Source organism: Trichechus manatus, unplaced genomic scaffold, assembly GCF_000243295.1.
Source record: "Trichechus manatus latirostris isolate Lorelei unplaced genomic scaffold, TriManLat1.0 scaffold00046, whole genome shotgun sequence".
Taxonomy (NCBI): Eukaryota; Metazoa; Chordata; class Mammalia; order Sirenia; family Trichechidae; genus Trichechus; species Trichechus manatus.
In genome coordinates, this window is record NW_004443982.1 from 3217732 (window position 1) to 3226493 (window position 8762).

Sequence of the window (8762 nt, forward strand, 5' to 3'; positions counted from 1 at the left end):
GATCTTGGGCTTGCCAGTTTCTGCAGCTGTGTGACTTGGGAGAGGCCTCTACCCTGATCCACGGACTTGGGACGTTCTAGCCTCTACAATCTTGTGAGTTGTTTCCTTGATATAATCTCTCTCTATATATGTATATTTATACACTTTACTGGTTTTGCTTCTCTAGAGAACCCAGCCTAAGACACCATCCCTCCCTTTAACTGCCAAAATAGTCTAACAGTCTTCTAATTCTGTATTTGCTTATTTTCCCCTAATAATGTGTTTTCTCACATTTGCATTCACCTTCGTGTTTCTTTCTAGAGTGACCAAATGGAATCCAGTAATTTATAACTAACTGCTACAACAACTGTTATCTGTATCGCACTTTCTACTTATGGCTTTACAGATGCTATTGGGGGAGAGTTGCGTCTATTTCACTGTGTATTTATTTCTTATTTTCCCTTCTGAATTTGTAGCCTTCCAGAAGGCAAGAAAAGTGCTCCAGGTGATCACATCCTCAGCATTCTCAGAAAATAAAAAGTGCTCTCTTGTTAGCTGTTTCTGAATTGGCCGCAGACTCATGGTGACCTCACGCACAACGGAATGAAATGCTGCCCAGTCCTGGACCATTCCCATGATTAGTTTTATATTGGAGCATTGTGATCCAAGGGGGTTTTTGTTTGTTTTTGTTTTCTGGCTTATAAGAACAGGAATTTATTTTCTCATTGTTTGGAGGCTAGAATTCCAAATCAGGATATCAGCCATGTTGATCTTTCTGAGGGGTCTGAGAGAGTCTGTTCCATGCCTCTCTCCTAGCTTCTTATGGCTTCGGCATCCGTCTGTGTTTCTTGGCTTGCAGCCACATCTCGCCCTGTTGTCACATGGACATCCTTCCTCTGACTCTGTCTCTGTGTGTCTTCTCTTTTATAAAAACACCAGCCATATAGGATCAGTACCTACCCTATTCCAGTTTAACATCATGTTAACCTAACTGATAACATCTTCAAAGACCTTATTTCTAAATAAGGTACAGAGGTTAGGACTTCAACATATCTTTTGGGGGACAAAATTCAATCCAAAAAGTACTGGTAGAAAACAGAAGATGTTCACAGAATGAGCACAAATGGAGATGGGAGGTAGACCTTAACCAGAATCAAGACAAATATTTTCTAGTTGTTCCTGACCCACCAGGGTCCCATGAATGGCCAGAATCAGTTCATGATGCTATCATTTCAATTGCTACATCTAATACTGATTATTGAGCACTTTCTATGATCAGAAAGAGAATTACATGTCTTACTTATATTATTTTTAACCTCACAGTAACTTTGTATATAAATAGTCTTTTTCCCAATACACAAATGAAAAGAATAACATTCAGAAATGTTTAGAAATTGCCCCTAAGCCACATAGGTAGTAAATGGCAGGTTCAGGATTATGGCCAAGATTTGTATGTAATCAAAGCTCAGGCATTTTCTCCTATACCACAGGGCTACCTCTGGCCACTTGGAACATAGGCCATCTCTATCAATAACATGTTCTTATTTGTAGTTTGTCATATAGACTTTAACTGCCCAGTAAACTCAGTTCAATATAGTCTTCAACATTTTACTGATAATATGATTATTTTACTTTTAAAATTAATGTCATACAAGGGTTCAAGGTTACCAACAAAAGACACAGACCACACATGCTCTATTAGTGCAAGGAACACTTTACTCACATAAAGAAGAGAGGGAGCAAAATCAGCTTCTTTAGGGGGCACCAGTCTCCCATGGCCAGCAGGATCCCCCTGGTGTGTGGCTAGTGCAGGGCAGATGCCCTATGTATACCTTTCTCTTGCCATGATTGAGAGAGACCCTGTTCCCTCTCCCCTGGGAACAGATATAGAAGTGGTGTTGGCCAGGTCCCATATGGTGCCTGCTCATGTGCAAGAGACAGAGGAAGTTACTGTGTGCCCAGAATAGGGGTGTTTTAGGCTGGGTTATTTAGAGAAGTAAAACCTGTGAAGTGTGTGTATATATACACACACACACATATATATATATATATATACACATATATGTATATATATATATGGAGTCCTGGTACCACGGCAGTTAAAGCGATTGACTGCTAACCAAAAGGTTCGTGGTTCAAAACCACTAGCAGCTCCATGGGAAAAAGATGTGGCAGTCTGCTTCCCTACAGATGTACAGGCTTGGAAACCCTATGAGGTCGCTGTGAGTCAGAATCAACTTGACAGCAGTGTGTTTGATTATATATATACATAGAGAGAGAGATTTATCTCAAGGAAATGGCTCACATGGTTGTAGAGTCTGGCAAGTCCCAAGTCTGTGGGTCAGGTGTCAGGCTGGAGGCTGACAAATCCAAGATTGGTAGTGTAAGCCGCTAGCTCAAGTCTCAAGAACCGGAGGTCAGATAATGATGAGCTGGATGCAGGATCCAGTGCAAGACCTTTGCTGGAACATCTATGTATATACTGGAGGCAGGCCACACCCCCTCTCAACTGATTGGCTGCTCACAGCAGATCTCACCATGGAGTTGATTCATTATTGCATAACTGCCAAACCACTGAGACTCATGGCCCAACCAAGCAGACACATAACCTTAACCATCACAAGGGAGAAGCCTTCTCTGATAAGAAGAAGGAACTGAGAGAGAGAGCGACCCAATTTCTAGCCTCCTTATCAGAGAATGTTCTGGGCCCAAGGCTTTTACTTAGGCAGCCTGGATGTGAGGTGTAGAGGCAGACCATTCCCCCAACAATTAAAAAAATAAATGTAATAGCATAAGAACTTATTAGAGACCTCAATTCAGATCCTAAAGAACCTTATAAAGTTTTTGATTGAATGATTCATAGATATTCCCCATTATCTTGGCTACCAAGACTCATTGCCAAAGTTTTGGTAGCTATGGCTCTTTGGGGATCCTGGAATGAGTTAAAAAAAAAAAAAAAAACCAAGACCATTTGGTCAGAAGATTTGGGAGATTTTGTTGGCACAACACACCATGTAAATTAGGTGAGATTTTAGTTTAAGCCTAAATCACATAGAATCATTTTCAAAAGATTTTGCATTAACTTCCCCGGCATCCTCCCTAATAGCTGCCCCATCACCATGGAAGTTCCATTGGGGGAAGCCTTGAAGACCTATTGATATTATCACATCACAGTTTTTCATTTTCATGGGAATTAAACAAGATGAACAGATTCTGATATTGTCTACTCGAAGGCTCTGGGTGTGCTTTCCCAGAAGAGAAGCTGTAGATTTGCAACAAAGAAGAGATCATATTATATTTGCAAATTTCTTGGGAAAAGTCTATGATCCATAGGGTATTATTGGCTGATTTTTGGAAGTAGATCACTAAGCCTCCTAGTATGTCTCTAGGTGAGACTTAAACCCAGTCTCAGCATTGCTCACAAGCAGTACTGTCTTGTGCATATGTGTGATCTAATTGTATAAGCCACTGGTGCCAAGACTAGGGAAAGGTCTAGAATCCTTGATAAAGACTTTTATCTTGATAGTGCTGTCAAAGAAAAAATTAATAACAGACATCTTACTTTGATTTTAAGGTTTTCTTATCCACAAAACCAAATATTCACTGTAAAGAAATCCCTGAATAAGAGTTTCAGAACAGAGGTACCTGGCATATTTAGGTTGGCTGGCCTAGGAGCAGGCCCAACTCCATTTTGTTACAAGCTCCTGCTTCGGCATTCCTGAGAATGTACCTTTGTCTTTTTCCCATTCATATGCATACAGACTTGGGCCTCTGGCTGGGTACAACCAACAGACAATGTGGCTACCCTGAGCAAGCCTGGGCAAGTCCAGGAAAGTCCAGGGAGGGTCAACCAATCAAAATCTTGCTGCAAGATTCCTGATTTTGCCTTATATTTGTCCTTGGGAAATAGCCGTCCCTTGGATTCACTTTGTGTGGGCTAAAGTCTCCCTATTTGAATGTTTCTTATGCTTTCAATAAATCTCTTTGTTTTACTTTAGCAGAGTCTGAGAGTTTCAACATCCATGACCAAAATTAATCCCGCCAGAGGCTTTTCTTTCACCCAACGTTGCCAATCCTTTATTTCCTGTTTGATGCCAGGCTTTTTATTGTGTTAGGTGCCGTTGAGTAGGTTCCAACTCATCGTGACCCTATGTACAACAGCGCGAAACACTGCCTGATCCTGCACCATCCTCACAATTGTTGCTATGTTTGAGCCCATTGTTGCAACCACTGTGTCAATCCATCTCATTGAGTGTTCCTCTTTTTCACTGACCCTCTATTTACCAAACATGATGGCCTTCTCCAGGGACTGGTCCAAAGTACATGAGATGAATTCTCACCATCCTCGCTTCTAAGGAGCAGTCTGGCTGTACTTCTTCCAAGACAGATATGTTCGTTCTTCTGGCAGTCCTTGGTGTATTCAATATTCTTTGCCAACACCGTAATTCAAACGCATTAATTCTTCTTTGTTCTTCCTTATTCATTGTCCAGCTTTCGCATGCATATGAGGCGATTGAAAACACCATGGCTTGGGTCAGGCACACCTTAGTCCTCGCTACCTCTGGTCAGTCACTTATTTTTAATCTGACAAAGATGTCAAAACAATTTGCTACCTTGAAACATCCAGAGGGCTAAGAGAATGAGCCTTTAGAAAAATCCTTTTTTAATTATAAACAAAACACAGGGTAATTTATGTAAACTAAGGAAATGCAAATAAAACAGAAAAAGAATTATTATCTAGAGTTTCACACTCAAGAATACCACTTAATATATGGCATATTTTCCTTCGAGGCTTTTGCTATGCATTGCTTAAAATTGCCTAGCCTATATTAAGCATCATTAAGTGTAAGTTTCTCTTATGTCTCTTGACTTCTTTCTGCTTTTATCACTTCTTCCTCCCTTATCTCTCTCTCCCTATCCCCCACACTCTCACATCCCCCACTCACATCCCACCCTCTGTTGCAAGCTGAGCTCTCTGTGCTGTTTGGTCCTGGGATCAGGAACCCTGGGCCGCCTGCTGTGCTCCTCCCACTAGGGGATTCCTGCTTAATAAAGTGACTTCTAGGAAGTTCCCCTAAAACCCAAATCTTATTTACTTATTTTGAGTAAAGAATATAAGAAATGAAGAATACACTTCAGGGATGACTGACTGGAGATAGGGGCGCCTGCTGGGATTGTGACTGAGTTTAGGAGTGACTAGGGGAACACATGACTGCGGGAGCTCACTCAAAGTTAGACCCCATCACCAGAAGAAGGCTAGAGTTGACTGATCTTTCTGATCCCTGAGGGGAAAGGAGAGAGGAAGAGTGTGTGTGTGTGGGGGGGCGGTAATAGCGTTTACAGGTGGACCTTGATGCTCTGACACGGGATTCAAACTACCCTTCTGTTCCAGCGCCAAAACCCTGCCTCTTCAGTCGTAAACCCCGACCCAGCAACCAAAGCGCCTGAGCTCAAACAACTGCCAATGAGAGCCCAGCGCGCCAGGGAGGAGGCAAGACTTGCTGATACTTTTGGAAATCTCCTGCACCTGCGCAGAACTTGGGTATGAACGTTCTCTAGGACCAATCAGAGCCCAGGAAGATCCTCGATTCCTGTTTCTTTACTCTGGAGCCAAAGTCCCCCCTGGCGGAGGCGATCCTGAGGCCAATTCGAAGTGGACAAACAGGTGGGGAGAGGGACTGAAAACCACGGTGGAGGCCGCGGGCCAGGTGGATGCCAAAGCTGGCGAGTAAGTGTCTGCTGGAGGACAGAGTTCTCAGAATCCCCTCTCTCTATGTCAGGGATGGTGTTGGTCTCCCCCACTCTCAGTCCTGCAGTTTACCAGTCCAGCGTAGCCCCTCCCTTCAGTGGACTGTTCCATCCCTGTGTCAGCTCACACAACACCAGTGGACCATTCCGCTCTCAGCTCCCTTCCCAATCACTCAATGGGCTTTTCCATCCACAACAACCCTCGTGGCCCCTGGACCGCCCCTCCCTATTGCCCCTCCCCAGCAACCTGAAATGAATTGTCCCAAACCCCGAATATCTTGTAGAAAACAAAGGCCTAAGTTCCAGTCCCTGCCTCCCTGAATATCTTGTAGAAAATAAAGGCCAAAGTTGCAGTCCCTGCCTTAGAACTTCATCTTGGCGTGTGGTCCACAGCCTCTCCCATGGTACTTAAGCCCGGGCTCATGAGAGGAACCCAGAAATCCTGCACCAAGGCAGTCAAGCTTGATGGCCTTTGCATTGGCTGGACCCTTTGTCTACTCCACCCTTCACACAGACCTGCACTTGGCTCATTGCCTACCCTTTTCCAGGGCTTTGGGCTTTGTTCAAACTTTACCTCGTCTGAGATCCTTCCATGATCACCCCAAATAAAATATACAATACCTCATATGATCCCCTGTATCTCCTTAAGCTTTTTTTATTTTCTTCTCTACCTTCCTCTACCCTCAGCACTAGACTAAGGGCCAGGTGCTTTGGAATCAGCCAAAGGAGGATGGATTTATGCAGGACAACCCAGTAGAGAAGGACTTTCCTGGCCCTTTCACCAATAAGAACATGAACCACAACTCAACATCACGGGGTTGGGGCTTATCAGGAGTCCCGTGTCCTATGCCTGAGTGAGAAGGAGAGAGGGCATGGATCAGACAGAGCACTGGTTTGTGCCAGTTATAGAGATGGACATAATGAGGCCCAGAGGCCATGGGACCCAAGATCCGGGGAGGCAGTAGGTGGGGATTGAGACCTCACCCCACACACCCCAATCTTAGGGCTGCTGCAGAGCAGGAGGCACTGTAAGAAGCTGAAGGGGGCCCATGGGCCACCTGTGGAAGACATTGTGAGCAGAGGGTTTCAGGTTGGGCCCAGGTAGAGTGTCTCCTCCAGAGAAGCAAATATCAGGCTGGCCCACTCATCTCCAGTACCCTGGACCAACGTGGAAGCTCAACTTTCTTATCAACATTAGGATTTGGGGGCACATTCTAGCAGCCCAAAGGCTGGGCCTAGATCGACTAAAGTCCTCAGGGCTGAGGACCCCTGATCTGGACCTAGAAGATGATAAAAAACCTCACATGGGGAAGGAGGCATGGCCGGTGGTGTGGACAGATGCAGACGCCAACACAAACCCTCTCTGACCATCATGTTCTTTGTGGCACAGCCTTCCTCACAGGTGTCATCACTCCCCACAGAGCCAGATCTTGGGAGCTGCATAGTGAGGGCATCCCAGTTTACCTGAGTCCTTGCATGCTCCTCTGAGAATAATAATGTCTTGTCACTCACCGTCACAACCCTGTGTGGCCCAAGGCCCAGGTGTCAGCACATGTATAGGCCAGGAACAGCATCCACAGGAATGCATGGAGGTCTGCCTCACTGGGTATCCCTGCTTACCCCACCTTCCAAGGGACCCCACACTAGCCCCTCTTCCATCAGAGACCCCAGGAGGCTCTTTCCCTGCCCTGACAAGTCTGGCTTTCATCCAAGTGCAGGGAGCCCCACTCACCTTTCTGACATGCTTCCATCATTCTCAATGTCCCCCAGGCCCTGGGATTGAATGGTTCTGTCTTAGTTATCTAGTGCTTCTATACCCCAAGTGGTTGGTCTTAGGCTGGGTTCTCTAGAGAAGCAAAACCAGTAAAGTGTATAAATATACATATATATAGAGAGATTATATCAAGGAAACAACTCACAAGATTGTAGAGGCTAGAACGTCCCAAGTCCGTGGATCAGGGTAGAGGCCTCTCCCAAGTCGCACAGCTGCAGAAGCTGGCAAGCCCAAGATCCGCAGGTCGGAGAGCAAGGCTCCCGCTCACAGGCTGTGTAGATCGACGAATCCCAGGTTCGGCAGATAAGCCGACAGCTCAAGTCCCAAGAATGGGAGATGACAGGACAGGAAGCAGCCACAGGATCCAGAGAGAGCAAAAAGCCAGAACATCTGCTTATATTCAGGTGTGAGCCACACCCGCAAGGAGACTCCCTTTCATCTGATTGGCTGCTCACAGTATATTCAATCATGGGAGTGATTACATTACAACACTGAGAATCATGACCCAGCCAAGCTGACACACAATCTTAACCATCACAGTCCACCCCTTGTCAACTTGGCACATGTACACATCTCCTTAAACCATACATAATCTCTGAATAAAGACAATGAGAAAGTCATACTTGCGCCTAACATGATACAAGTAACACGCGTACAATCGAAAATGCACTGGCCCCGTTTACAGATTATATTTTATAAGTGAAGGAAACAAAAATATTTGATGCACACATACAAAGTACAAATACTCATAACAATTACAGTCCCCGTTTCTGCAACTGTCACGTGGCCGTAACTGGTATTTAGAACTACCTTCTTCCACCACCCATTCTGTATTCCCTTTGCCCTCGGCAAGCACCTTGGCTGGTCGTGGTTCTTTGCCTGGTGGGGTGACCCAAACCTTCATTCCTGAAGGGTCTGTGTCATTAGTAGTCATGTCAGAATCAGGTTGCTGTAGTTTTCCATTGACTTTAATCACAAGGCATGGTAGTACTAAGAGACACCCTAAGGAATCTCCTGCATTCCAGACGTACTCTTCTTTACCTCCATTATGTAATATCAATCTGATTTCCTCTTGGTAATCAGGATCAGTCATACCAGCCAGTATGGTAACTCCCTTCTTTGCCTGTTGATCCAGCGGCATAAGGAGCCCAAAGTGGCCAGGTGGCATTCTTAACTTCCAGTTCAATGGAATCAGTGATGTGTCTCCAGGTGGGAACATTCCTCCCTTTGGAACTAAGACCTCTAGGCCTGCAGAGCATAA